Below are 7,068 nucleotides of genomic sequence, written 5' to 3'. Positions count from 1 at the left end.
GTTGTGTTGGTCTAATTCAGCAAATATTGTAAATTAGTAATCCATGTATGGGTGTATTGTGGTTATTTAATATTGTGCTAGTCTAATCTTATAGATTAAAAGTCCATGCATGTGTGTAATTACGATTTATTCCCTTTTCTTTTTATATCTAAATTATTATTTCATACCATGGTTTAAATAAATTATTTATTTAAATATTGTACAAATGTTTACTATTGTGTGACATGTGTAATATTTTATGTTCGGATTTTAATGAGTTGGTATAACATTATTGGTAATTAAATTTTGAATTATTGTGAATATCTCAACGAGTAAAGAGACACAAAATTTAACCAATGATACATTAAAATGTCAAAGTGATGGGGTGAGCCCGGTCTAGAATCTTACGCAAGTGAGTTGCGAACCCTAACATGGCACGGGAAGGTATTTCGGCTCTTATCGGTGCAGGCAATATAAGGTTGGTGGTGTGGGCGTCACAACATAGACCGTTCCCTTGGGGCAGACCGTGATGTCACGACTCGGGTATGTAACCCTGGTGCATGGGCATCATTGGTAGTTACTATAAGTAATATTTGAATATTTGACCAAGGGGGAGTCAGAATTGCCCGCAGCCATTGCTTAGCGGTTGAGTGGAAATAGTGCTCTGCGGAGAGTTACTTAAATCTATCTGATAAACTAAATCTATGAAAATTTAAAAAAAAATAAATAAATAAAATAAAGAAAGGTGGGCATATTCCTCATGATGAAATACTACTTTCGTTTGTTATAGTTTTATTTATTTTTATCTATTGTTATTATTTCAACTGATAACATTCCTTTATGCTTACTAAATGTTACTTGTTATTCTATTACTACACATTATTCATAATTTGTGAGTATTATTATCGGGGTGGGTATTTTCGGGTGGTAGTATCTTATTGAGCTCGTCGCTCACTAGCATTCTTGTTGCCCTAGCGTTTTATGCCAGGTACCGAAGAAACCGAAGGAAACACCGAGGCCTTGCAAGGCGACACTCAGCCTTGGTTAGCTTGAAGAGTGCACGAGTTCCATGAACCATTTCCTAAAAATTCTAGTTTTTCTGTAGTTTTCTTTTTATATTTGTGTCATTTCGGTTATGTACTAAGACTAAGTTGTGATGTAAGAACTTTAAATTCTGGGTTGTTAATTAATGGATGTTAGTAATATTGGTGGCAATATTGATTTTAAGTTTCTAAATCTTATTATGATGTCCTTAAATTTGGGGCGTCACATCATGATATCAGAGCTTAGGTTGAGAAACCCATGAGACCTTGGGAAACCCTAAGCTTGCTTCTTAAATAACTTGTTAGTGGTTATAGTGAGCATTTTTAGTTACTAAGTAAAATTTTGATTTTTGTAGATGGCAAACGAAAATCAAAATGGATGGTTGCAGGATTAACCTGAGATGTTAGATGAGCCTATTAACTGGGAAGAGGATCCAGAGGAGGATCCAGAAGAAGAGCCAGAAGAGAACTTGGAATTAGAGAAAGAACTTGAGATGTTAGATGAGCCTATTGACTGGGAAGAGGATCCAGAAGAGGACCTAGAAGAAGATCCAGACGAGAACTTGGAAGAAGAGTTCAAAGTAGGAGCTGAGGGTGACTTCGATCCTGAGTCTGACTCTGATCAGGAAATGGTGGAGTCTGATCCTGAATCCTGGATAGAGAACGACCTTGAGGCATATAATGGTGCCACCCCTCCTGCCATATGGGAAGGCAGTATTTGTAGGGTTACCCCTACTAGGATGTGCTATTGGAGGAGCTCGCCAGAAGGGATATGTTTATCGGGCCAGTCCAAATAAGAGAATATCTGGACAACGATTTCTATCAAGTATGGAACCTACCACCACAGTACGTTGCAAACAAGGGTGATGAGGTTCTACTACAAGATATCCGGACTACCCAACCTTTTTTTGGTCACGTTGTCCGAACCCTAAACCCATTGGTGAATTTTTATAGAGCTGCCACGTGTCACGAGATCCCTACCCGCGTGATTAGACGAATGGTGGGCCAGAATGGGGTGCGGATGGTCCTTGTTCGTTGGGAGTGTTATGGGCTACCCGATGAGGCATAGGAGTTTAAGGAAACAGTGCGTCAATGTTGTGCCCATTTGCTTAGTTAGGAAATGACAAGTTTAGAAATTAGGACAACAAGAAATTTTGTAGCACTTAATTGCATTAGTCCTAGTTTCTATAGGGTTTTTGAGGGGAAAAAAAATTAAGTAGGCAGGGGTAGAATGAATTTTTTTTTCCTTTTTCTTTTATGAATGTATTGATCTTTTATTATCATTAATGAAATCCCAGTATTTAAAAGTTTGTGTGTTGGACTATTTTACTGGCATTTTATCTTTAAGTAGAAAATAATAAAAATAAAAAAATAAAAAAATAAAGGGTGTAACAATAATATCCTTCGTAAAGAAGATGGCAGGAAGAACTAGAGCAAATGGATTCAATAACAACAACAACGACAACAACAACAACAACAGTGACGTTATGAATTTTGTTCGGGCAATTACTAATGAACTAAGAAACCAACCCAGGCGTGTAAACAAAAAAGTAGAATTAATAGCGAAATTTCAAAAACCCAAGCCCCAAAATTTTTTCGGAGAACCCAATCCCTACGTGGCTGAGGCATGGATAAGGCAAGTGAAGAAAATATTAGAGACGCTAGAGATTCAGAACGAGCAGGACCAAGTGTCCCTCGCTTCATTTCCCTTTGACGGGGAGGCTGATTTCTGGTGGACAATGATTAAGGAAAGCCGTCAGGTGGCAGACCTCTCTTGGAGACAGTTCGAGGAATTGTTTATGGAAAAGTACTTCCAAAACTCAGTAAGGCAGGAGATGATCCAAGAATTTCTCCAATTGAAACAAAGAGGCATGACTGTGACACAATATGCCAATTGATTTGAGGCCCTTTCTCGCCATGCCACAGCTATAGTGGCAAATGAAACAGATAAGGTAAGGTGCTTTGAGTGGGGACTCGACTTGGGGATCCGAGACAAGCTGGTTGCAGTGCAGCTACCTACCTATGCACAGGTAGTAGATAGGGCTCTTACCTTGGAAAGAGAAAAGATTGACACTGCAAGGACTCAAGGTCAGTAGCCTAGAGCCAACCAGCCAACCAGACCCCTGCTGCCTTGGTACCTTATGCTAGGGGGCCACAACCACAGCAATGGTACAATCTTGAACAACGTAATAGGGAAGGGGCTAAAAGGTGTTATGAATGTGGCCAAAAAGGGCATTTTAGGAACTATTTCCCTCACAGGTCAGGCTACTACATCAATCATGGTGAGGCCACTCAACGAAACAAATGCATACCAACTCAGGGAACGCGAGCTATGCAAAATTCCCAATCCGGCAGAGGTCAGCCGCAAGCTAATCGGAATGTGGGGCAATCAAGGACTCAACAACCAGGAGATGCCAATGCAAGGAAACCTTGGGTACCAAACCAGGGTGCCACCGGAAGAGTCTTTACACTCCAAGAAGGAGAAGACAATGGAAATCCTTCAGTGATTCGAGGTATACTCATCCTCATGAACTCTTGTGTACAAGTCTTGTTTGATTATGGAGCATCACACTCTTTCATATCTGCTTCATGTGTTGCAACTTTGGGATTAAAGCCTGAACAATTAGAAACACCTATGAGTGTAGCTTCACTGCTAGGAGGTCAAACTCGAGTAGATCTCGTATGCAAATCATGTGAACTAGGAGTCTTTAGCTTACGTTTAACTTGCGACCTACGAGGCATGGAAATGTCAGACTTTGACGTTATCCTAGGAATGGACTGGTTATCAGCCTATAGAGCCACTATTGATTGCTATCGAAAGACGGTGATTGCTTACTCTCAGGACGGAACGCGATTCCAATTTAAGGGGGATAAACAAGATTCCCTATCACTAACATTTGGAAAGTCAAAGTGGCATGATCACCTAGCTGGGTGGCTAGCCAGCTTAGTTCTGGAAGACAAAGATCGTATGGAACTAGGGCTACCTCGTGTGGTGTGCGAGTATACTAATGTGTTTCTAGAGGAGTTACCAGGACTACCCCCAAAGCGGGAAGTGGACTTTACGATTGAACTACAACCTGGTACATCACCGATCTCAATGGCACCACATCGTATGGCACCAGCTGAATTGAGAGAGCTAAAGACACAGTTGCAAGAAATGTTGGACAAGGAATTTATAAGGCCAAGCACGTCCCCGTGTGGAGCACCAGCCTTATTTGCTAAAAAGAAAGATGGGACACTTAGGTTGTGCATTGATTACCGACAACTCAATAGAGTCACCATTAAGAATCGGTATCCACTACCTAGAATTGATGACCTTTTTGATCAGCTTAGAGGGGCAAAATATTTCTCAAAGATAGACCTCAGGTCTGGGTATCACCAATTGTGTGTTCGGGAAGAAGATATTCTTAAGATTGTGTTTCGAACCCGTTGTGGCCAGTATGAATTCGTAGTGATGCCATTCAGCCTAACCAATGCACCAGGCGTGTTCATGAGCTTAATGAACAAAATATTCACGCCTTACTTAGATCAATTTGTGATAGTTTTCATAGATGATATTTTGGTGTACTCCAAGTCTGAAGGAGACCATGAACAATATTTGAGAATAGTACTTCAAACTTTGAGAGAGAACCAATTGTATGCTAAGGCTAGTAAATGTGAGTTTTGGATGGGGGAAGTAAAGTTTTTGGGTCACGTGGTATCTGAAAAGGGAATATCAGTAGACCCAACTAAAGTAGAAGCAGGGACAGAATGGAAGCAACCTAAGAACACATTTGAGATTCGTAGTTTTTTAGGATTGGCCGGTTACTATCAAAGATTCATTCAAGACTTTTCAAAATTGGCCAAACCAATGACACATTTGACTCAAAAGGGGGTAAAGTTTGAATGGAACGAGTCTTGTGAAAATTCATTCCAAGAACTCAAGAAAAGATTGATGAGTGCCCCTATTCTCATAGTGCCAGAACGTGACGTTGGGTACGTGTATTGTGATGCTTCCAAAGAAGGTCTGGGGTGCGTATTGATGCAGAATGGCAAGGTGGTGGCATATGGATCAAGGTAATTAAAGAACCATGAAAAGAATTATCCCACCCATGACTTGGAGTTAGCAGCTATAGTTCACACACTCAAAATTTGGAGACACTACCTGTATGGTGAAAAGTTTGAGATATTCACCGATCACAAAAGCTTGAAGTATCTGTTCACCCAAAAGGATTTAAACATGCGTCAGAGACGTTGCATGGAGTATCTCGAGGATTGTCAATTTACCCTTTCCTATCATCTCGTCAAGGCTAATGTGGTAGCAGATGCCCTAAGTCGCAAGAATAGAGGGATTGTTGCTAGTTTAGCACTTGGAGAATGGAATATGGTTGGAACGCTCAATGAATTTGGGGTACAATTAGGGGTTCAAGATGAAGAGGCTTACCTTGGTGCTCAGATTGCTACGCTTAAAATTTCGAGCGAGATATTGGAATCACAAAAGTACGATCAGGAGGTAGCATTCATCAAGGCACAAATGAAATCTAGTGAAGCCAAGCCTGGTTGGGAAATTCACACCGATGAGAGTTTGAAATATCAAGGTCGAATGTTCGTGCCAAGCGACAACTCATTAAGGGAAAAGGTACTCAAGGAATTCCACCATTCAGTGTTCGCAGTACATCCGGGAGGTAATAAGATGTACCAAGACTTAAAACGGCAATATTGGTGGGGTGAAATGAAAAGGGATGTAGTAAAGTTTGTGTCTTAGTGCTTGACATGTCAACAAGTAAAGGCTGAACATCAAAGGCCGGCAGGAACACTTCAACCCTTACCAATTCTGGAGTGGAAATGGGAACACATAACCATGCATTTTGTGACGGGTTTGCCTCGGTCACTACAGGGACACGACGGTGTGTGGGTGGTGGTAGACCGATTAACTAAGACAGGCCGATTCTTACCTGTTGGGTCATCAGATACATTGGATTCACTCAGTAGATTGTTCATCAAAGAAGTGATCAGATTACACGGAGTGCTGGTTAGCATCGTGTCTGATCGTGATCCTCGATTCACTTCTCAATTTTGGCAGAGCTTGCAGAAGGCAATGGGAACAAACCTATGCTTGAGCACAACATTTCACCCACAAACCGATGGGCAGTCTGAAAGGATGATACAAACCTTGGAGGATATGCTTCGAGCTTGCGTTATAGATTTCAAGGGAAGTTGGGAGAAACACCTACCTCTCGTTGAGTTCGCTTACAACAATAGTTTCCAAGCCAATATTGGAATGGCACCGTATGAAGCACTTTATTGGCGATGTTGTCAGTCACCAGTCTGTTGGACTGAAGTAGGGGAAGTAACCTTGTTAGGACCAGACTTGGTTCAGGAGACCACCGAGAAGATAAAACTGATCAAACAACGGCTAACCACAGCCCAAAGTCGACAAAAGAGCAATGCGGATCAAAGGAGACGACCCTTAACATTTGAAGTAGGGGATCATGTTTTTCTCAAAGTTCGACCTCGTCGAGGTGCTACACGATTTGGGAAGAAAGGAAAAATTGCACCTCGATATGTGGGACCCTTCGAAATTCTGAGCAAAGTAGGAGAAGTGGTGTACTGTTTGGCTTTACCACCTCAACTGGCTGGAGTACATAATGTTTTCCACATCTGTATGCTACGAAAATACGAGCCACACCCTTCTCATATCATCAATTGGGAGGAAATTAATCTTGATGAAGATGTGACATTTGAAGAAAAGCCTATGAATATTTTAGATCGTCGCGAGAAGAAATTATGAGGTAAAACCATACCATTGGTTCGAGTTCTTTGGAGACATCGTGGGACGGAAGAGTCAACGTGGGAACGAGAAGATATGATACGTGCCAATTACCCTCAGCTTTTTGAGTCTAAAGGTATGAATTAATTTCGAGGACGAAATTTTTTTTTAGGAGGGTCGATTGTGAAAACACACATTTAATTATTCTTAAAAGAACATAAATAAATAAATAAATAAATTAATCTTATCTATAGTCTATTTGAAATGTATATTAGTGTAAAAGTTAGTTTTAAATTG

Source organism: Camellia sinensis, chromosome 3 (genome assembly GCF_055761805.1).
Source record: "Camellia sinensis isolate YWXY chromosome 3, ASM5576180v1, whole genome shotgun sequence".
NCBI lineage: Eukaryota > Viridiplantae > Streptophyta > Magnoliopsida > Ericales > Theaceae > Camellia > Camellia sinensis.
The sequence above is the reverse complement of the archived record's forward strand: the minus strand, read 5'-3'. Positions refer to the sequence as shown.